At 41.9% G+C, this 24,852-nt stretch overlaps 1 protein-coding gene across 8 annotated transcripts in view; it reads left to right on the forward strand.

The window, feature by feature from the left end:
* LOC117607256 (uncharacterized) overlaps positions 1-24,852 on the forward strand; it is a 116,053-nt gene that overhangs the window by 72,773 nt on the left and 18,428 nt on the right. For 6 of the 8 annotated variants that reach the window (XM_034330745.2, XM_034330751.2, XM_034330744.2 and 3 more), the window contains one exon: positions 13,493-13,556. The exons of 1 other annotated variant lie outside the window; for it this stretch is intronic. The gene's annotated coding sequence lies outside the window, so the exon portion shown is untranslated. Of the gene's footprint in view, positions 1-13,492; positions 13,557-22,220; positions 23,519-24,852 lie in introns of those variants that run through there. One more of the 8 variants, XM_076692020.1, reaches the window with a different exon arrangement.

Raw genomic sequence — 24,852 nt, forward strand, 5'->3', positions numbered from 1 at the left:
AATATAACTTGTAATTAGAATTGTGTAAAAATGAATAGCGAATACTTGTTTGAAAATTGTTCGATATTATAACAGAAGGGGTTGAGTTGAATTCAACCCCTCAAGCTTTTCTCCTTAATACGAAATTCTCCTGTATATCGTTTCAAGGAGTCGCGAAAAGCTTCCGGAATTACAGGCTCCTTCCTTGTACCTTGGTGAAAACGTGGGAAATCGTGATGGGGGTGCATTCATGCCATTATCAGAGAAAATCCTGTAACACCGATCCGGCGGAGGGGGCGCGCCTGCGAGCAAGCAAAATAACACGCGTGTGCGGTTTATAAGCGCGTCCGTTTTCAATCCTCTTATTCGAACGCATTGAAAGCTTTCAGCTTTTCCAGCTGAAAATGTGTAAACGAATGTTACCGCGATCGATCTCGTTCGATTTTCCCGTGTAATGGAAAACGCTGAATATACGAACAGGGGAAAATAGCGGTGTTCCCTTGTCGAACACGATGTCTGTTGAATTGTACCACGTAGCACTACGTTAATTGGTTAAAAAAAAAAAAAGAAAACTGCTTTTTGATCGTTGTAGCTCTCCACGAAAAGTACGAAAACTATTGGGGGGTCGAATTACGAACAGGGGGTAACAATATACTCCTTTTCTCTACAAATTGCTTTCCTGTTCACCCCACAATGGAGTGAAAAAAAATTACGAGTTGAAAACAAAAATTTCGTTGGTTATCTGGAAGCTGGAGGAGGGGTTGGAAACGAATTCCCCGGGGTAACGTTATCGACTTTGTCGAGCATCGACACGTGTTACGCACGAACATGGAAAAAGTACGATGTTGGGCGCGTGTATCGCGCGAGAGAGTGAATTTATTTACGATCAGGTCCGCGTCGCTTCCAGCCACGCGCGACTTTATTGTTTACAAGGGTGCCGGGGGCCATTAATTGTGGCTTTTACTTCGCTCATTTCCTTCCCTCTGCTGGCTTGGCCACGCGACAAAAAGAAGCCGATAAACGACCTGTTAATTTGTTGGCTGCGAGATCGAACCTTATCCAGCTACGTCCAGACGTACAGCACCGCTAAATGCCACCTTAAACCGGTTTACAATGTACTCGTATGTGTTGTAAGACTTAGGACGAACGGTGTTGTTCAATTTATGTACGTTCGCGGTGTCGACACGTTGCTTTTACAAAGGCGATTATCATTAATTGCATTAATCTCAATTTGAACGAAAAGGTATGTTCTCTGCTTTTCATTTTGTCATTTTATGAATTATTTGAGATTTTTAATCGGTATTTGAATAAAATTTTAATTTTATACGAAGTACATTATAATTAATTAAAATTATGTAAAAAAATAATTTTTTTAAATAAAAAAAAAAATTTTAGGGAATCGGGATTTGAACCGAAGATCTTGCGTTCGGATTCGGGCAAAAGCTGTAGTTGGTAACTCTTTGGCATAATAATTTTTCAACTAATCTCCTTTTCAATATAGAAAGAAATTTAAAATTTTTCAAGCGAGTGATTCATTTATCTAGATTCCAGAATCTTATCTTCCACGTTTCGAATTAAAATCCAGCGTCCGCAACGGTAGCTCCGAGCGTAGAAAAGGAATTATTCGCGCAAGGTATAGAATTTTCTCGTTCCTATATCTGCTAGGGCAATCTTCTTTCTCCGTTACCGAGCACGTGTGTTCACCACTATGAATCTCTCTTCTTTGACTGTGAACTAGCTTGCGGACCGTATGAAAGTTGTACCAACCTCCGTGTCCCGACTTCCTGCTTTGCACCTGACCATGGCGGGACTAATTAAGGAAATCGTTTACCTAGCCAACCAACATCTGTTCCCTGTCTGGCTGAATAAAGTTCTCGGAATTCGATCGGCAATTATCGATAATACAAAGAGGAGAACGTAAACTCGATAAAATAATCGCAGACTTAATCCCAAACAAGAAAAACATTTTTTTTTTTAATTATACCACCACTATACGTGCCATTCTTGTCGCCTTTCCTTGGCCCATACCGAGTCTTTCTTTTTTCCACCGTCTGAAAAATTCACCGCTAGAATTGAGATTGCGGTTACTCGTCGGATTCCTGGTCCCCCGTAACGCGATCCTTACACCATCAGCTCACCGCTGATAGAGTGAACACGCTATACGCTGGATGCACCACTGCCAAAGAAGGCGTGAAAGTGACACCTGCGAGTTTTGCATTTTATATTTTCCACGGGCGTCGACCCACACCGGTCTGTCGGCTGAACGAATCGATAATAAATTAGCATTATCGTAATATTAGCCGCGTAATACGTTCGGTGTACGTGAACGAAAAACCAGTCGACACCCGATGGATTTAGACGTGAAGGCGAAATTATGGCCGACCGGATCGACCGGCAAGATAAAGCGACCGAGATAGTAGATATACAAGATCTGGTTGATCGATCGATAATTGCAATCGATAGAAATTAATTGTGATTTCCCTAGCGGTATCTTGTCCCTGCTACAAACTCGGTAACGACACGAAACGTTTATGTATGCTGAAGGCAGCACTCGAGCTATCTCCCCACATTATGGTACATCCTGTATCTTTTCTTCTCTTTTTTTTTTCTTTTTTTCTTTTCTCTACATTCCACGTGTGGCGACCGAGTTTTCGCCACGTTCGCCTTTTGTTCGCGCAGAATTTTCTGAATGCGACAGCTGCAACGTGGCGGCTGCGTTTATCGCTGACGAAAATTGAAGTTTACCGAGCCACCCAGAGTTATATCACTTTTCGCACAATTTCGGAACAAACGCTTTGTGTAATTATCCAAGCCCACCGGCTCGACAACTTTTCTAATTAAACAGGGTTCGTTAACTACCCGACATCATCGCTTTGTCGTTGATCGTGTTGACAAAAATTTTCGCCAACTTTCCGTCCTGCATAGTTTACCCCTTTCCTCTTCTTTCTACGTTCCGACCAGTTTGATAATGACGATGCTCTTCCTGATACTTTACATATTCCTCACGTTTTTAGTAGCGAACCGTTTACGTATCTTCTGCTTCTTTTCTTGTAAATTAATTATTTCAAAGTAAATCGCTTCGCTTTTAAATCATCGTCGATGCAATTGAATTTCGTTTAAATCCAGCTATCAAAGAGGATGCTGTTAAAGTATTTTTCACTGATTGCGAGGAAAAATGAAATTATTATAATTGATCCGACGACCGTGAAAAAAGGCCGCTCGTTTCCGCGAGACAACGCTACAAGTTCGTTTCAGGTTCGTCAAACAACCCCCGGAACGGGGAAAAGGGAATAATAATTATCATACAATTATATTCTTTCTTCCCGATTCTCTTTCCTCCCTGGAGGTTTCAACGAAATTGTAATAGGATCCTTGGCCAGGGATGCAGGCCGGCTCGCATCCGATTTTAAATCAATTTCTCTAGGTAATTGCACAGAAGCCGCGGGATGGTTTGATTACGGAAGGAAAAGGCGATGGAAATTATCTCGGGTTCGTTCGGCTTTGAATACGTCCCCCCTTCCTGTACACGTACACACCCCCTGACCATTTCAATTTCACCCTTTCGACGCTTTCTGCCCCGTTTGTCGGCTTCATTTGCGTTACATTCAACCTATGCTCGGATACTGCTAACCTTCGCTGCTTAACGTATCCTTTCGTTTAATTGGAAAGCTTCTATACTATCTCTCTCTGCACTCGTTCAGAGGCTTTCCAATTTTCCGAAACATCTTTCCCTCGCATTATGATTCGAGTATAACGCGTTCAACGCCACTGCTGCCTTTCGTACAAATGTACTTTGAAAATCAAACGTTTAGCTTTCGGATATTTAACCCTTTCACTACTGTTGGCGCCAAAATTCGCTTAAGCTAGTTTCAACTGTTACATTAGTTTCTCAGAATCTACTTTCTCAGAAATGCATGCCTAACGAAAAATTTCGCCGTTCTCGGTTTAGGGTGCGACTGAATTCCTATCGTATAGTACGGCTGGTACGTTCACTGTCCGCCGTAGTCAAAGGGTTAAGAACACGGGCTGTTCGCGCATACCATAGAATCGTCTAAACTTAGTAGTCAGGGTTATTTCTCACCTCCGGCACGAAAGGAAGCATTTACACCAGCAAACTATGAACCGAACTATCGTTTTCATAAATACGGTCCAAGTTGAGAAACCGGGGCCATTCTTTAGTGTATCTTGTACACTATCGGGTTGGGTCTAAAAGCCGAGGACAAACTGTAGCAATTTTTTAAGCGAAGGCGTGGAAAGTTGTACACAGTTTAACGAGTTTCGTTCTCCGAAGAGGTAGACGCATGAAACTCCACGTGAACGATAAATATTTCACTGCGAATGAAGCTAGACCTTATGAAATCCATCGCGATTGATATAATGAATGGAAAATTATACATTCCTCTGGTTGAGATCTGTACACCGTTCCACGGCTATCGTCGACGTGGAACACGAGCCACGGGTTCAAGCGGCCGCACGCGAACCACGCGTACTCTCCGCTTCTGTCAACCGTGCGTCCACCGACACACCGCCTCTATTACCAGAAAGATTTATCGGCGACGTGGAAAATGCATTTTCCCCGCGTCCTCGCGGATAAATTCCTCGCTCTCCGTTAAATACAAGCTAGGAAAAGCACCGCAACAATGTACGACCGGCTGTCGTTTCCAACCCGCGATAAATTTCATCGTTCCCGGTAACGTAATGATCGAAAATTTCAAGGGGTTCAGACCGAATATATACCGTGATATATCATCAAAGGTCAATAAGATATGCTGTAAGGAAAGGAGAAACGATTGTTCTGCAAGCGAGACATCTTCCCACGCGTCCAGGTAATCGACCTCACCGAGTTACACGCGCTCAGTGTACCGGTTCTTCTAATTGGAAAACAAGGGAAGCCTGGTGTTGTACTCGTGTTCGAGTATCGTTGTTCAAAGAGGCAACGCGTTCGCTAGCGGTGAACCGATCTACTCCTCCCAACGAACGACTGGTTCGCCCGATTCGAACAAAGGTAGGCGTTGCGTGAGTTCGCCAGTTTATAGACGCTCTACTCCTCCCTATATTTCAGCAACAGAAACCGGGCTGCATCGTTCTAGACAAAGGGGCAAACGCACTTGCCATCATACTGTTGTCTACTCGAATTCGACCAGTCCGAATTGTAAGCAAACGGTACTTACTTAACCCTTCGCGTGATCCGTGTCATCCTGGATTCCCTTTGAACGAGTTTTTTCGGTAGAATACTCCGGATGCTGGGTCATTTGAGACCACCGTTGGTCTGGCCGAGCGGCGAACACGTTTGCCAGAAGAATTCGGTGACCTCTCGCTGGGAACTCAATTTCGCGTTATATCCGCGATGAGTACAGTTATCGGTATACTGGTTAGGTCGGTGCTTGTACAGTGTCGAGCAGAGTACACTTCCCTAGGGAAAATTCAATTGTACATCTAAGAGCATAGATCTACCCTTGTACAGTAAAACCTGGATAAATGCAACGAAAGAATGCTTGGATAAGTGCAACACCGCTATCCCCTCCACTTGGGAGGATCCCCCTAGACGAACCGAGCCGTTCGACGAGAAAACCGTGTAATATGATCCTTCTGATTAAAATGACACCAAACATGATATAGTTTGAATTATATTTATAAACAATAGTAATAGAATAAACAACATAGAATTGACACCACGACTGAATATAAATGATGTCGGCTGAATACAAAAGATGTGTATGGACGCAGAATCGACAAGAAATGCCAAGAATCGCCACCTTACCTGGATAAATGAAACCTTTGAAACCAGATCCGACACCGCGACTGGTTTTGATTTCGATCTCTGTTGCTTTTCGCCAACATTTAACATCAATTTTAGCAAGTAATTATAATTCAAACTATATCGTGTTTGGTATTATTTTAATAAGAAAAATGTCACCAATCCGCTGGTAAAAGTTTTATTGAAAAAAAGTCAAAAATAAAAAAGTTTTATAGTTGAATTAGTATTAATCACACCGATACGTTTCGGCTCTTTCCTTTCATCATCGGACCTCTCTCTTTCCGCCACTGTCTGTCCCTTTCTACGTTCACGCTTGGCTGGTCGTCGCGTGTAACCCGAGATTCGACACCTCGCTTGGATAAATGCAACCACTGGGTCCGAATCTTGGTTGCATTTATCCAGGTTTTACTGTACTTGAAAATTCTGAACTTCTCGAGAAGCCCCTAGCTCGTTTTCGTCCCCGGATTCCATCGACCCCGCGACAACCCCGTCGCGCTTGATTCGAAATACAATTAAAATCAAGTCAGACAATCGAAACGCGACGCCGCGACGTCGGAACTTTCACTGGGAGACGCGTCTTCACGCTCGCTAACTCCGTTCTCCCTGTCTCTTGGCAACACCCCTTGTGTCTCTTTGAGACCTCGCGAGTCTATTCATCGTCTATTGAAATTTCGAAACTCACTCGTACTCGAGTGAAGGCAAGAGAAAGAAGAGAAAATGAAAACGTAAATTCTTATTCAATTCGTCGGGGACAGCTACTCGATCCCTTTCACGATGCTGCTGCGAATTACTTTGGCTAAACTTAGCCCTAGCTGGCAGAAATCGTGGAATAACAACGTTACGTTTCACGGGGTCGGGTGCTGAACGAGCGAGGACAAAAAGCGACGAGGTTTCGTCGTTGAACACGAATACGTGGCTCCTATGAAAAGAGCACACGGCGCGGACGCACGTGGCGAAAGAGGAGATTACGCGAGGGAAGTTTGCGGGAGGACGAGCACACGCGACCCTTCTACTTTCTTCTCGTCCGCTTTTTAATTTCTCTCGGCGCTGTTCCGCTCGAATGCGCCCCTTCACTCGCGCGTAACGCTTCTAGACGCAACTCATGACTCCTTCCTACCAAAAGGGATTTCGTACAGTCCTTTTTTCTTTTTCTTCTTCTTTTCATCGCAAAAAGACTGCGAAAGGGGAAGGTTCCGCGATTCTGATTAATGTTTAACAGAGATTTATTAAATAAGGATGAAATTATTAAAATACCTAAGCAAGTTTCAATTTTGTATAATATAATTTACAGGGAACTAGTTAAGGGTTGATGGGAGATGGATGGAAATGTCTATTTGAGGAGATTGAGTTTACCCGGAAGTCGGTTAACTTGTTCGGAGAAACAACGAGGGCTAGTCGATACTCGAGGGTAGAAACTATCGACGTTTACGCTTGGTAACGAAGATTCTGGAAGCTAGTCAGCTTTCTTAACGTCTTAGCGATGGCTTCTCGCAAATTACCCTCTAAGCGGAGCTTACCAATCCTTCCCTATAGAAAAGACGCCCGCTGGCTTCTCTGCCTCTTGTGCAATTCAGTCTAGACGAACATTTTTTCTAATATCTAAATAGTCCTCTACCTTTTCCATATTCCTCTAGCCAGGATCGTTTTCTCTTCGCTACTAATACTTCTATCCGACCGATGGAAAATGAAAGGAAAATTTGTATACAATCTTTTGAGAAATTGAAGCTTTACAAAAAATTGTAAAATTGAAAACTAATACATTTTAACCCTTTGACTGCTGGTGATTTTAGGCTTGAACGCTCTGTGTGTGCTGAATAAGAATCAAGATAGTAACACTCATTACTTTTCTTTTTATTCCATTCCATTTCATTTCTCAGTTTGTTTTTTCATTTGTTTTTCTTTTCCAGTCTTTTGTCATATCATTATAATGTGATAACATATGGTGTGTAATTAGTAATATGCGTTGATAATTTTTATTTAATTATAATTAACATATACAAGAAATAATCTATGGACGCAGATACGCGTCCATAGTCTATACCGATCGCTTTCATCGGACGCATATGTGCGTCCATAGCAGTCAAAGGGTTAAGGAAAAATATTAGAATTTTTGAGTAAAGAACAATTTGTCAGAAACTATTCTAGATAGATATTACATCCAATGGTACAGGAAATAACATTTCGAAGCAGCTGGAAAGAAACCATAAATAGATTCACAAATAAGAAAGATCCTCGTAGGACTGGTATGAGCCGTGAATCGCAAGAATCTCGTTGAACCCAGGGGGATTGTTTCCCTTTCCACGGTCTGCTTTTCCCTTTCGCCTCGATACTCGATCGATTTCCATGTATTTCACTCCCTTCCTCTCCGTTCTATCCGAGGCAGAGGCCAGGATACGAAATTTATGGGCATCGCTGAAGGAGTTCCATGGAATTCAATCAACCGATATCTCCGTCATTCTCCGACGTGCAGGTAGGGGGAGAAAAGTGGAAAATCGAGGTCGAAGGAATGAGAGAAAAGAAGGGCCAACCAATTCAAGTTCACGTACGTCGCTATCACGCGGTCGACGTTCGTCACGGAATTCACCGGAAATGAAGAGTATCTGGCTCGCTTCCGACCGTATTTCTTCGAACAGAAACTAAACGCATTTCCAACGATTTATCTGACTGCGGCGACGAGTATGCGATTTTCCTTAACCGCGAACCCTTCCACTTCCGCTTACGTTTTACCACGCCTTACGTGTTATTTTCTGTTTCTTACAAATTCGACGATATAGAGAAAAAAACCAGGAATTCTCAGTCTTAATTTCGACGATATTAATATTTTAAAAAATGTAGCAGATTAAATAGAAATCGTAGCTTCTTTAAAATCGGAATCGTTGATATGGAATAACATTTTTCCAAGCGAAAACTTTGAAAAGCATTTTCCAGGATGAGCGTCTTCCAGTACTTACCGAGAAAAGGAAGCATCCGAAGAAAAGATGTAAAGAGTCTTTCCATTTCCTCGGTGCATTATGCACAACAGCGGGAAGATGCTGCCGCTGTATCGGAATACGATTATTCTACATGGCGATGGTATTGTTACATCGCGTTTTTCGGCACTTCCGTGGAATTCACGGCACGTACCTTTCTCGCGTGGAAATCGTTGCTACCCGAACGGTAAAAGCGCTACTCTGTTTCGAGGAATATCTAATGAAATATCAAATTCTATCTGTGCCGGATAGACGAGGAAGCTCGCGTAAAGCTAAGTGGAGAATCTTTTGCTGATGAAAAAAACACGCGAACACTAAAACCGGCGAGGTCGTTAACCTGCTGTTGGGAAAAAGGTTGAAATAAACCGCTGGAAAAACCTTTTCGGATGAAACGATCGCCGCTCCGGTTATGTACCTTTCATGAAAGAAAGGATAAAGAGATCTTGGAAGCAATGAACTTTAACCTTTCACGGTTAGATTCAGGTCGATATTAATTATTTGTTACGTTTCACGAGGCTCCGTTTGTACGATAATGAAATTGAACGAAAGGAAAACAGGTGTTGTTCAGGGCTTTGCAACAATGAAGCAAGCAATTTCGCCTCGGGTTACACGGAGAAATGTACGGATCAACAGTGCAGCCTGATGAAGTTAAGTGGCCGGTCGGTGCCAGCCTAATTAAGTTAGTTAGTTTGGAGGTTAGCGCAGAAACCTGCATTAACTTGCTGAATGTTCAGAATGTGGGAAATGTTATTTATGACACTTTGAGACCAACCTCCACCCTCTCTTTAAACACGTTCAAACCGCTGAAAGTGACTGCGCGACCCGTTCCTTAAATCGATACTCGTCGCAGCCTGAAAGGTAACCGTGGAATGCTCTTTTTCCATGTAAGTTTTAACGAATCACTCCTTTTTCACTATTTCGAGGAAGAATAATTAGAAGGACGCTAGAATTCTAGCGAAATTCCATTAGGACCTCCTTGGAAATTATCATAGAATCTTACTGGGATAGTTTTCCAATGAATTTTCACTGGAATTCCATTATTATTCTGCTAGAATTCTATGAGTATTTAAATGAAATCTCATTAGCATGGTACCAGAATTCTATTGCAATCAATTTTCGCTGGAATTCCATTATTATTCTGCTAGAATTCTATGAGTATTTAAATAAAATCTCATTAGAATGGTACCAGAATTCTATTGCAATCAATTTTCGCTGGAATTCCATTATTATTCTGCTAGAATTCCACGAGTATTTAAATGAAATCTTATTAGAATGATACCAAAATTCTATTGCAATTAATTTATGTTGGAATTCCATATGAATTCCACTGTAATCCCACTAATATTTCATCAAAATGAATTTGTACAAAGAATTCCGAATAATTCCCCTGAAATTATACCGGTATTTGAGAAGGATTTCCTACAGCAATCTTCCAAGAGATTTCTCTGCACACGTACCGAAGGTAACTGGACAAAACGTGACGAAGGCAGAGTCCAACCTTCCGGGTCGTTGAAACACACGAGACTTGGAAACTCGAGTCGCTGAATTATCCGTGTTAGCAGAAATCGCCGGAAGTGCTTGCTAACCCGAAGACATCGGCCAACTTGCTGCATACTCGAGTAAACTAGTCCGCCTAACCCGGAATAATTAATGGAATATCGTTTCTAGCAAAGCACACACGCGTGTATCAACTCCGTCGCGAAGTGGTTTTAGAACTTTTATGACTTTTCAGAATTCTACGGATCCAGCTTCAAGTAGACTCGCGTCAGGTTACTTCTGACTTTACGTAGTCCATTCTTCGGTACCTCGAGGATTATGTACTCTCAAATAACAGAACTTGAATTCTGCAATTGGTTACACTAGAATTCCACTTCTTTCTTCATTTCGTTGCATCGGATGCACGGAAATTTTGTTTTAGTAATCGAGGAATTCCAGCATTATCCGTAGCTCAGGCTCGTTCTTTCTCCCTTACGTAATTTCTCGCGGAAGATTGATCTCAGGCTGACCCTACAAATCACGAGAAAGTGCTGTTGTTAGCAAGAAACCGTACTAGGCACCTTAGACGCGAACTTTCGACTACGGTGTAGACATTGTAACCTATGATTCCCGAGAGAATTATTTTCGTTCCGTTTCTAATGCCAATTCTCTTCTCAGATTAATTAACAGTTAGCTGATTAAATGAAAGAATTTGATTCGAAAAAATTGCACGTAATTTGACAGGAATATTAGAATAATACGTGATACCTGAGAAAATTAACGCGCTTCGGCTTTCACTGTTTCGAACGATCGTTTAACCAGCCGGATAAGCGACAAGGTAAATAGATGTCCTATCAGATCACGTGTCACGAAAGCGTGACACGCGAACACGTACGGAATTAACACGTTAGAAGGTGAACAAACCAGGAGACCGGTGAGTGGCATTGATCGAAAAGTTGGATGGGAACGATAAGGAATTGCGTGTACGTACACTCGCGATCAAATCAAACTTCTTCAGAAAAAGTACCGATGTCCTAGGTTCCCATTTTTCCTGGTAAACAATCCCCGGGGGAAACGACAATGTAGGAAAAGAAATAAATTTCTTTTATATCCAAGGTGTTGAAATTCTAAAACAGCTTGAACACTTTGAATGAATAGAAAAACTCTCTTCCCTTACATTTTCAAAATAATTTCAAGTGTTTTTCACCTGTTAGACGGCTCGAGTTTCACTGCAACCGTGAAACAAATTTGGGAAGTTGCACGGTATTAAATGTTGCTGCTTCAAGTTTCCAGAAAGCCACATTTGTACCATTCGTTTTTTCTTTCTGGCGCTGAATAGAATTCTTCTCATTTGCAAGGATATTTTTGTTTTATTTAAAATCCTCTCTCTCTTATTCTTTTTTTCGTCTGTCGTTATATTTTTACGGTACAGTAACTTGCTGAAGCGTTGGTACATTTATGAAACCGCGCTATTTAAAAATGGGATAATTACGAAGGTAGAAAGTAACGAGAACGTTTCATATCTATCGCGATATTTTCGCGGTAACAATTGCTTTCTTGTTTTCGTTCCGCTTATCGAGTCGCGGTGAATAAATGCAGGTATCAGGTGGTTGCAGCTAATGCATCACTTGATGTAATAATCCATCAAGCTTGTAGAAAAATAAGGAAAATATATCCGCGAGACGGTTTTATTGTCACGCGAATTTCAAGCGCGTTGACGTGTTTCGTGTCGAGCCTGTTACCGGCTACTTTTATGAATGAACATATGCGTCTTCGTGTTCCTTGTTATCTTTACGCTGTACAAATATTTATCTGTCTTTCGAACAACGCTCTTATCAAGCTTTTGTTAACGATGCGCTTTCGAGCACAGCTGAATGAACTTTTATGCGATTAGAGCACTGATGGGCAATCGTGCCCGCTGGGGCACTGATAAGTAGCCGATTTGGGAATTTGGAAATTTTACATTTTTATACTTCTAAATTGCCAAATTTCCGAATTTTTAAGTTCGCAAGTTTCCAAAATTCCAAATTCTTCAGTTTTCAAATTCTCAACTTCCCAAATCATCAAAATTTTTAATTTAGAAATTTCGGAATTCGAAAAGGAAACTTTAGAATTCGAAAATTTGGAAATCACCCGGGAACTGGTGACGGGCCGTTCATTAATCCCGCGCTGAAATTCTAATCATCAGCAGGAGGGAAAGAAATGGACGATTTATCGAGAAACGTATTCATTAAGCGAGAAAACAGGCACAAGTGTCGCTCGACCTCGTTACCACAGCTGCAATTATGTTAGACCCTCTTGCATTCTTGAAAATGTAGGAAATTGAAGGAACGAAGTGGTGAGATGGAGTAAGAGTAGGGGAGAGGGACCTCCATTAAATTCATCTTCGTTCCCGTAAAAAGGTCTTGTCTCCCTCGATACAATTCTCGTCGAAGCGTGCAGCCATTCGCAGTCACGGTTCGCTGAATTTCAAGTTTCGCTTCTAAAAGAAGAGGGAAGTGACCCATTTTTTATACCGAATCGAAGTTTCAATTAATAACACCCTCGCGCCAACACACACACTCGTCGATAGAATTATTACAAAAGGAAATGGAAACGTCTTTTTACCTTTGTACTTTCCTTTCAACCAACCAGTCGCTTTTCCTATTCGATCGATGAAAATTCATACTTTTATCTGAGCAACTAGAAAAATCCTGTATATGCAAGGATGCAACACGTCGTTAAGACATGGGTTGTTCGTCCTTTGAAATAAGAATAATAGGAAAGGGTGGAAGTGAGATAGGAATAAAAGGAAGGCAGATGATGGACCTCTGCTCTCGGCTGGCTCTTTCGAGTTAAGTGGTTAGCTCGGCAAGCGGTTTCGATTAGCCAGCTCGTTGAACCCGTGGCTCGACGACCAGCGACGCCGACGATCGGCGTCGGGCTAAACGCCCCGTGAGCATCCCAACAAGATCCTTCTTCCCTCCATCCTACATTGCGTTTCTCTGTCGATGATCTATGACGACGTGGATTCGTTCGATGTTGAAATTGGAGGCAATTGTTTCACCGGCAGGGATACATCGCCAAGTCTTCGTCCACTTCAGCAGCAATAACTTTTGTTTATTTTCTCGGTCGCCTTGATATTTCGAGAGTTATCGATAAAAAGCTTGTCTCCGCCATCGAGGTGTTCAATTTGGTAAAATGTTCGTATCTTCGGAATAACTTGAAACTAGAAGCTGACCGAGAGCTCTAAAACTTTTGCTGAGAAACACCTCGACTTATCGAGAATATTTCAATTTCATTTAAACTAACATAGACACGTTTGTTTCAGATCCTGAACGGGTACACAATCGTCAGGTGGAAATTGCGATAGGCGGGGGCAGGTGCTGTTCAGGGTGAGTAACTGGAACGCAGCGTGCATTTTAAAGAATTTTCAGACCGGACGTGCTCGTATCCGCGCACGGAAAAGATGTCTAACAAACTGAAACGGAATTTCGCTTATGACACGATTTTTCAGCGAACCCGAACGTGTTTGCCAACGACTTACACCCTCCGTCTCCCGCATTCGTCTTCGGTAAACACGACCCCTCTTGAATCTGGTGCAGTTGCAGCGCCCTTGCTGCTTGCATAATGCGTCGCAAAAGGAGCTTGCACCGATCTGTTCGTCTCACTCGTGCATCCGTAAACAACCGTTGTCTCCCTCCGAAGGGATGGAAAATATTGTCGAGTATCTCTGTTCAGGAACGAGTTAAATCTCATGTATTGAATTTAGGGATTTCAACGGTTCTGTTTAGCGAGAGATAACCAACCCTTTGGTTGCTTTTTAGTTAATACCGGTACTCGAGTCACCGACTGATTTAAGGTTTAAATTCTAGAATAATTTTCTTAGCCTGTCCAGGGACGATAAGATTTAGATTAATTGGAGTTACTGTTACTTCAAAAGCGTTGATGCAAAATCATCGTACAAAGCAGGTAAAGTTAGCCTCGAATGCTAACCGAACGTATAGAGACAGAAATGAAACGAGAAAATGAATAGCCTTCGATCGAATCAGTGCCCAGATTGAAAGTGCAACGGGAATCGGTTCCTGAATCATTGAAATCAGCGAGCAGAGAGAATACGATCGATGTGTTGGTCCGTTCGAGTGGTTCTATACGAACGTTTCTCTGTCGTGTCGTCTTTATTCAGGCAAAGCTTGGTCGACAGTAGACAACCTGGCTGTATCTGAGTCTCCGCATCTAATAATAAACGGGTCGAGCATTGTTGGAAAATGGGTCGAACACGGCCGGCATCTCTGCCGATGTATCGAACGGTCGCTGCATACACACTTCCCTCTCGCGATGCAACTAGCTGCATAATACCCAACGTCACCCATCCCCCTCCTACACGAGCTGTCCGAACGGTGACACGCGGCAACGTGAATATGAATGCACTCAGGAATCGACACAGTTTCGAACTTTCCAGTCTCTCTCGTCGCAAGACTTATGTACCAGGCAAGAGAATGTTTCTGTTTCACAGCTGGTCTCGTGCTTGCTCTCTTTGTGCCAGAATAATTGAAAATTCTGGAAGGAGAATAAGAGCTCTTTCGATGGGATCGTTGCTGGATAATTAGTCTACATTTCAATTAACACTAGATTGCCGTTGCGAATCAATTTCACTCATTTACGATTCTATTGCTAAATAATAGAATTATGAAATGTATACAAATAGTAATTCCTTCCTATTTTGATGGATCTGTTTGTCTGGCAATCTAGTGTTAAATATCGAGGGAATTCTGGAATAAGTGTAGACCTGTTTCAGTAGAAATAGTCGTGTATAGTCAGACACTTACTACTTCATTCTTTTCTTTTATTATTAAAAAATTGTTATAATTTTGTTTACTTATACAGATATACAATTTCGATTATATTCTTATTCATAGCATAAGCATCGTATAACATAACATAATAGGTATTGATTATCATACTAACACGAATAGCACGATTTCATGAAACTGCAATTTTATTCGTATCTCGTTGCCGGTTCGTTCCTGTAATCGCGTATTCTTCCGTGGTCGTTTATCAAGCGTGAAATAAAATGACGAAGAGTAGAGGTAGGTGATCAGGGTACGTCGAAGAAGCTGCTGGTCGAATGGTAGTCCAGGCTCGTCGAAAGCCACAAATCCAAGTGTCGCCCACGCGACACGATAAATTCCTTTGCCGTGAAGGGGGCGCGGACACTAAAGATCCGATAATATAGGTGCGAACGACCGCAAATCCAACTCTGAGCGAAACTGACGCGATAAATTCACGGTTTATCTGTCTCTGCGTAACAGAGGATAGGTAGCCTCGTTTCCGGTGAAACACCGCCGTGGGAAAGGCTTTCCTTCTTTCGACCAGTTTAATAACTTCGTTTCGCCGTTGGATTCTCGATTAAACGAGAAAACGGGAGGGGGGATATGATCGTGGGAGAGAAGAATCCTCGATTATTATTTTCGATTCGATTCCCTCAATTTTAATTTTTTTGGGGAGGAAACAAATCCGAGTTGCTACTCGGATAATTGTTTTTCTCTAGCAAAGCTCGGAGAGAACAATGCGAACAGCACATCTGTTACAAACTCTCCGCGGTCGTTTCCTTGACTTAAATTTCGGCCAAGGAACCGAGGCAAGAATTTGAAACTCTGCCCAGTCTTGCGGACTCCGGCCTCGTTCTTCACGGCGTAAGTTACGCGAAACATAGTTGGTCAGATATCACCCTGTCTCCGTCCCTTCTATTTGCCCACCACGGTCCACGATGAATCTCGACCGGCAAGAAAATTGCTTTTTAGTAAGTTTCCAACTGAAAGACGGTGTAATCCTTTTCCAGAGACGCAATCTGTGTCACTTCGTTATTTTGCTATTGAATGGTACACTTTTGTGAAACGTACCATTACTTTCATCGTTGCTTCGCCCCCCGCGGTGTTACGGCTTGTTTTGTCCATCATTAATCATTCATAATTAAGCAGAGATACCGAGGCATTCTTCCTCGTAGTTTCTGAAACAATTGATAAACCAAATGGCAGAGAAACAGTAGATAGAAAGTTTCCAAAGTTACAGGGAAGAGGGAGATGTATTTTCTCGTTTTATCGAGGTCTGTGCTCGGTTAGCCGCATTCGGTACGACCAAAGCAATTTCATCTCAGGTAACACAAACTGATATAGAGGAAGCTTTGTTTCCCCGGTGAGCCGTGATACCGTCTGTCCTTTTCCTCTTACATTATTCCCGAACACCGAAACTGCCACTGGGTCTGTTTGCAACTCCCTTATACCTTTACCTAGCCGACTGCTAATGAAACAGATTAACTTATATTCGGCCGATTAACGATACACCTATTACCGTGTCTCATTTGTAAAAATTATACAAAATATTGAAAAAGAATATTTCTTCCTTAAGAATACAACTTACACCTGGAAGAACGAGACAATACAGGTCCTTGGTACTCAAGGGTCTTCGTTCAGCTTCCGGTTCTTTCAAGTCCGCTATATAAATACAAGGGGGGCCCTTTGAGTCTGTTTCTCCTGTAAAAGGGTTCCATTCGCCGTGTTCCTCGTAACTCTCGTTTCGCTCAGGTTGCCGCTGGTTCAGGTCGTCCGTGGGCCAATATGTATCACGAGGTGGGGTTCTATACGGGACAGCGTTGTAATTCACCGGGACTCGTGTTTCATCGTACACCCTGCTAGCAGGGTGTTCACCTACAAAGTGGCCGGGGATACTTAGGCGGATAGATGGAGGACGCACTTCCCTATTTCGCCGTGAGGCTGAAGCTGCATAAAATAGGATGGTAATTCCGTGCCGGGACGGAATTAAATCAGAAGTGGCCATCGTTGGATACTCTGAACGCGATAGACGTACGATATTTTAAATAGAAACGTTATTTCGTAAAATTCAAAGAAATAATAATTTTAATACAATTTTTATCAATTTTTAGCATTTCTTTTGATTCGTCGTTGCTGAAAGTGATTTTTAAATACAGGGTAGATAACACGGTGTATTCTCGTTGTTCTCAACGTGTCACGACCTCTGTATCGATCGGTTCTTGACATAAATATGAAATTCCTATTCTTTCCGCGTATTAAGCACACGTACCCCGTTGAGGATGCTCGATAAAAAGTAGAAAACTATTCACGGAACAACAGAATGCACGGTTACAGAAGGGCATGGAACAACGTTAGCCGATACGAACTGTGTTTCACTGAAGTTACCAGACTAATGAATGTATCGTCTCCGTCTCTCTTTCTCGTATCTCTGCTATCTTGCCGCTCATCATCGCCGTTCCCTTAATTAAGCTCTATAGACGCGAAAAGGATACACGCGTATGAAACTCACCCGTCTATTTCCCTTTGATCTCTCCGTGTAATTGAATTTTTTTATTTTCATTTTTTTTTTTTTCTCTCCACCGGGACCATTTTTTATCTCTTGCTCTTTTAAATATCACCGAGTGCATAGCACGAGAGACACGCGTCTATGATGTACACGCTTAGACTTCTAAGGCGACCTCTTTGCTTTTGATTCAATTCCATTCTGTTTTAGCAAAGGAATTACTCTGCAGAAGGATTTTTCGAGAGTCTTTCAATTTTCTCGTGGATTCGAAATTGAATACGCAGCAACTTAATGTAACTTTAGCGTAATTTTCTTTCAGTCAAAGTACATCCCCGAAATAATATTCAAAACGTGTGTCAGAAACAATATTCGTAACAGTGAATAGACCCCTACGCGAGGAAGCAAGTAGACAATCGTCTTACGTGTACTAGCGAACTTCCGTCGGGTCTTCGATCTTCCGTTAATGCTCTCTGGCAATAATTAGCAGCCATTTTGTCTGGCGTGGCTACGATGAATCGTCGAGTAATTCGGAAGGCACACCGGGGAACGTTTGCAATTCATGACGAGGCTGGTGTGCTCGGTTTATAAAGTGGCTCGTACAGATAGGCTACTTATTCTCTCCGACTGTAGAATAGGATACTAATTCGAACGGCTACAGGCTGGAGCAAACGTGGCGAGGGTGACGTGAAAAGGTCGCGAACGACGACTTCCGTCGTGATTATACGGTACAATTTCAAAATGAAAAACGACCTTGCCGGTATTCTTTCGTTGGTTAGTTACGCACCCCTTTTCTTCGACAGCTTTCGATGAGACCTTTTTTCAAGGGTGCCCGGGTAATTTGTTTCCTCGTTTCTGTCAGCCAGTCATCGATGAACGCTTTGTACCTCGAAATCGTGTTTTTAAGATATAAAAGTCGAAATAAAATGGATAGTCATCGCGACTGTACAATGAAAAATTGAAGGAGATTCTATTCAGCAAAAATATCAATGCGAGCGTGCTATTCGAGCCTCCTGTCGTGAACGACTATACTCGACGTTGCTAGCAAAAAAGTGCTCTGAATATAAAAGGTTTTTGATTTCAAAACCTCCTAACGCGTTCTACATCGGAAATACAATAACCGTAAAAGAAATGTCAAAGTAAAAAAAAGTAAAAATTGTCGCTTTATTGGCGAAACGTGGAAAGTGCTCGACTATCACTACGAGTGTCTCGGGTTCAAATCCCACCGAGTCGGAAAATGGTTTTTTCATACAAAAGTGCAATAATTAACACACAGAAATACTCTAAGTTTATAGTAAATCAAATAATTAAAACACATTCTAGAATAATAATGAATCTTAGAATCTACATTTCTCTACGCGAAACCACAAACGAGTAATTTCTCTGCGACCACAATTGGGAACAACCGCGAATGAAGCTACTATAAAGGTGACCAACGACGAGAAATATCTCGGGGCATATATCAGACTTGTTTCAAACTTGTCTGCCCTAAAATGGAGGAACAACACACGGGTGTCGAGGAGAAAACGAAATTTGTTGGGACGGTGTTTCGCGGGCCAATTAATTCAGAGACACTGGAAATACGTTCACCTGCGCGTTTCGCGCGACTCCAATGGAGCGCAAAGATATATCTGAAATTGTAATTCTCGTACCGTGTGGTATGTATATGTAATATCCACGGAATTTCTGCTGGCAAAGTGTTGGCCGGGTGTTATCGCGTCAGCTCTCGAGAAATTACTATGGAAATGAATATACTACCGACGATTATTACTGGCCAGACGGAAAGTTACAGGCGTCTGTCGGACTAGATCAAGCAAGATTGACTTGCATGATACGATTACGTCCTACGTTGAAACCCTGGATATATTTCAATCTAAACGCGTTTCGAGCGTCTAAATCAATTCTAACATTGTTGCTAATGAATTGGAAGCTGTTGAACGAAGAATTTTAAATTCAACCTATGGATAATCGAATCTCCATCAAATAGACACATATGTTCAAAAGAAAAAGATTGCAAACCAAGATTTCATACGATACACCAGATACGCCATGTCACGTAACAAAAATTGATTCCACAGGAAAATAGAAACGCGACATCTGGCCAGAGGCGAATCGCAATAGCGAATCCAGGAGATGTGGTAGTCTTTTATAGCCGGCGCCAATTTTCCTAAGAAAGCGAGCTTGGTAAATGGTAAATGGCAGACACGTGGGTTGACTCGTTAACGACAAGATTTCGACGCCCACCACGTCGACAAGTTGGATTAGAAACTATCCCTAACGTTATTCGATAGCGTGTAACCTGTACCCGTTTCGCAGGTACCTCTCATCTATTGCTTTTTCGCTGGTAAACCGTGAAATCGTACGATCACGTTTTCTGCCGTGTCTAGTTGAATTCGAGACAAAAATTCGCGTATGCAGGAAACACGATACTCGTGAACGTCGATGAAATTGATTTTAATCGAGTTACCATGGAACCTTGAGAAAAATTCTGCGAACATCGATGAAATTATAGAGGATTTTTTCCCCTATAATTGCTATTGAAATTGATCGATAATTTCTACCTACGTTACGTATAGCTTTCGTAGAATACAAATCGTTTTCCTTGGATTAAAATAGCTAAAAAGATTCTACGATTCTCACGAATGGAACGCAAGGTAAAGGTGCAGCAAGAATTGCAGTTTGCAGCGAAATCGTTCGCGTTGAAAGGATCTTAGCGGAGCTGCAGGAAGGCTCCTTAAAATTAATCTAATCAGACGTGGCAGGGTGCGCCTAAGTGGATTCGTACATTAACAGGAAGGGCGTTTAGCGAAGGTGGCTGAAACGGGCTACGACTAGATTTACCTAGCCCTTCTATTACGTCAGTTCATTGACTTACAAAATAATTAGTAATTAGTCTACGCGGGAGAGCGTCTTAACTTGCCTCTTTCTTAACCCTCTCCATACGTATATAACATTGTTCAATCGCATCACTTCTGAAAATATAAAATATAAAGGGATTAAAAGGGAGAAGAAAAATGTTCTTCGTTTGCCTAATGACAGAACACATTCCGGTAAAATAGGCGGCTATAAAACAGAGTTAAAAAAGAATAAATAAAGGATAAGCATGATAGACGGAGGGAGGGATGTCCTCCTCGTCGTCGTCGGCTAATAAACGCGTCTCGACCGGAGGCCGCCAGGCGAATTCAAGCCGCGTCGCGTGAATATTAATTACCGAAATTGTGGTAATCCCGCGGCGTTAAACGGAAGTCCGTCGTCTTAAGTTAATATCGCGACGGTGGCCCCAGGGCCCCTTGGAAATTGTAGTCGAAGCTCGTGAAGAGAGCAAAGGGGTGGATGGCAGGGAGGCGAAGGAATGATTAAAGTCTCGCGGGCTTTCAGGAGTGGTGCCTTCCGTTCTCGGGGAAGATTACCAGTCGACGAATCAATTAGTCTGGCCGGCTGACCGGCTAATTGCCAGGCCAGCCACCAAAAGAACCCCGGAAAAATCCGACGAATCTCTGTCTTCGAGTGTTGTTGGTCAGCCAAGGAAAATACGTCGCGGCGACGAATTTTCTCGGGAATTTCAATACCGAAACGAAACCCCTGGACAAAGAAATTCTTCGAACGCCCCCGCCAGACGCGTGTCTCGAACCCTTTGACTGGGTACGATTTTTACTTGATCGATTTTACTTTGACGGTACGCTCACGATCGATTGATTTGAACTGAATTGGAAAAGAAAATAATTATGTTAATATTCTGTCATTTTCTCGCGATCGTATCTCGTAATTTCGCGAGAACACTTTCATCAGACTTGCCGAGAATTCACTCGGTCATAACTTGTTTCTGTACTCTCTGTGCAGTCTCGCGTTCTATAACGAACACGCGTCCAATGTTTTCCCTTTTTCCGCGACCCTTTCCCTCCGAAACATTCTTCGACGTTTCCAAGCCGTGGTTTAAAAGTCCAACGGCCGTACGTGCACCGAAATAATCGTGTAAGCGAGCGCTGGCCAACTTCATCCACGGAATTTCCGATTCGGTCACGTGCATCTCGCTCGAATGCCTAACGATTGTCGTCGATGCAGCTACACGGCACGCGAGCAGTGCATTCGCAATGCACCTTTCTTTCAAAGTCTCTCGCTACAATTTTACTAATGATCGTGTCTTTTCTACATCTTCTTCTTCTTCTTCTCTTGATTATATCATCGCGTCGAGCCTATATCTTATTTTCCCTTCTTACGTGTTTTTCTTTCTTTTTCAAAATTGAATTGTTGGAAAATTTCTAATTAAATAACTAAAAATGCGATATAGAAGATCGAAGGATTAAATTTAATGCCTCCACAGCTGATTCGTATCGCTTCTGGCGTGTTCCGCTTGCGATCCGCTTGCAACGCTTTATTTTAACGTGACACGCTGCTCTAAGGGGACGTTTAATCAATAAATGCTTATAGATTATCGCGCTCCAATAAAGTGTCCGAGAGATAAGGGGCAACCGGTGATGTAATCTGCGACCATAAAATTTGAAAATCTCTCGCGCAACCCCCGAACGAACGAGTATATTTAGATTATTTTTAAATTGATTCGCCAACACTGAGGATTTAATTAAGGGGCTATAGATATACAGTGGGTCGTAAAATTATTCGCTCACCGTTTAAAACAGAATATCTCATTTAAAATTGGACCAAATAACACGAAGTTTCTTAAGAAGCTATACAAATTAATATACTAAGATATGTGTTTTTTCGTTTTAAAAAATTAAAATTAAAAAATTTAAACTAGATGAAAAGTCGCGATTATCGGAAATTTTAATTACTTGTAACTTCTAAGTGCATTGACCGATCTCGATGAAATTTTCGTTACAGGCTCAGATAAAAAAGGTAAAAAATTACCTTTTGCTATTTCTTTCCCGATTTCCCACATATCTTAGTAAATTAATTTGTACAGCTTCTCGTGAAACCTCGAGTCATTTGATCCAATTTTAAATGAGATATATTCTGTTTTAAACGGTGAGCGAATAATTTTGCGGTCCACTGTAGATGATAGCGGAGAATTAACTAGTCAAAGCGAACGGTGCACGATAAGACTGGCAAGCAGCAGATTTAATCTAACCGCGAAATCTGCGAAAGCTCGTCTCGTTTTAATAGAATTCCGTGGAAACGATTAACGTGGAACGTCATGTACCTATTAACGGAACGTCGATTTATATCCAGCTCTAATAACGTCGTAATTACGAACCTTTGTCGTTGGATTCGACAGAAATAGCCTCGTGTATCGTATAATTAATTCAGGAAATTTTACTACAAAATTTGGCAACGACTTCGATGGATGACGCTTTTCTGCTTGAAATTCATGCTACAATTCAAGGACATAAAACTAGTAGAGAATAGTACTTACGATATATCAATAGAAAGCTTAAAGTTTCACGAAAATGATTATGATAATACCCGCGTATTTCTTTGATACGATAAACCGTCTTCCTCGAATAGCGCGGTCAAAGTCGTTTTCAAGTAAATCTACGAACGAGCCAGGATAAGCTTCCGGGAAGCTGGAAACGTAAATCCGAGTTGGATTCGATAGACTCGGTGGAACGTAAACGGCAGAGCAACCGAGGTCGTAAAGAACCGATCCGTTCCGGTTGGCAAGGTGGAAAAATATAAGGGAAACTTGGCGAAAAATACCCCCCAACTGTGCGATGAAAAAAGACCGATTATTATTGACACGTAACGTTATCGTTTACGTAATTTAATTAACCGAAACATCGGTAATAATTTGACAAATCAATTCGACGTTTGTAAATAAACTAGGCAGTTGACTCTGTTCCATGAATAAAAACAAAAGTTCACCGCATTGTCAACATCGGGTCATTGTATTTATATGCAAGACGAGGGACAAAGTTTACTCGTTCGTTGGCTGTCAACAGAGCTACACCGATCCGCCGCTAATTACTCTTGGTAATCAGATGTCTGATCAACTCGGTAAATTGGCTAGTTACCAGTTACGCCAATAGTGAACACTAGCCATCCATCAGCAACCATCACCCAACTAACAGTATGTTGATATCTGCAAATAATTTACATTGATATTCGTTTCGACAAGAATTGTACAGGATATTACAGTGAATATTCTGTTTTGAACGGTGAGCAAATAATTTTCTGAATTTCATTCTTTAATAGCACAGCGTTAACAGGCTTTTAAACCGGGTACAAAAGTTGTGGATTTTCGAATAGAAGCCGGAAAATTTCTCTAGACGGGCACCGTTTACAAGCCCAGCCCGAATGTCATAGAGCAAGATATATCGGCCGGAAGAATTCAAAGCTACGGCAGTTTATTGCCTTAATATTAAACTTGCTTCCTTTTATCTTCTTCGCTGGATATGAAGTAAACGCGAAAATCTTTACTCCGCGAGAGCCACTTGAAAGATTTACAACTGGCAGAGAGGAGACTACCGCGAGGAAAGGTAGTGTTACTTTAGGCAAGAGCCACGGAAACATTCGAGTTTATAGGAAAATTATGCGAAAACTTTTTTCAAGGCTCCCGCTGATGTATGTGTAGCCACGGTGTAAGCGATCCTCTCGCTCGGTGGAATCTCTGTCATCCTGTATTATAATGTAATTCGACGTATAATTCAGGCTGGTACAGCTTGCGGCTTTATCGTGTTCTACACGTTACAAAGCTAATGAGTTATTCCTTCTCCCATCATCGTAGCTATGCGTACTCGACGTTCCGCTGTGTTTAGACCACCTCGTAAACGTGGGATTATTACTTGACGGAAGTTGCCGGGAACACGTCGGATTGATTATCGAATATTTAACCCTTTCGCTGTTATTAAGGACGATTATAGTCGGTTGCCGAGATACGGGGATTTATCAGTGAATTATACGACGGCGAATCGAAATATCATTAGATTAGAAATTGTCAAGAATCTGTACTGGGACGAAGCGATACCGATGCAGTTTTCTGCAACTGCATCGCGTTGCATAGCGAAGTACGAGGCGGGAAGCAGCATCATTAACTAATACGTATCTCGAAAGCAGTGAGTCATTCGCTTGACTTAGTGAATGAGAGGCTTGTGCAGTTGAAAATTAAAAGGTCGTTCAAGAAATTTGTTCGCAGTCGTGGAACTATCTTATCTGGAAGATAGACAGGAAAATCGTACAGTTTCATTCCTGCTACTTACACGAATTGTAGAAAGAAGATTTACACGTTTGCACGAAAGATTAAGACGAGAAATCTAGGATGAATAATAAGACGGATGTTTTTCTGAGAACATGAATCACGACAGGTGAACGGTGCTCGCATATAATTTATAATGGTTACACTCGAGGAAAATGACGAGGTTTCACAGTATGTACGCAAAGTGAATCACAGTTTACACGGTTGGC

This window comes from Osmia lignaria, chromosome 14 (assembly GCF_051020975.1).
Source record: "Osmia lignaria lignaria isolate PbOS001 chromosome 14, iyOsmLign1, whole genome shotgun sequence".
NCBI classification, from domain to species: domain Eukaryota; kingdom Metazoa; phylum Arthropoda; class Insecta; order Hymenoptera; family Megachilidae; genus Osmia; species Osmia lignaria.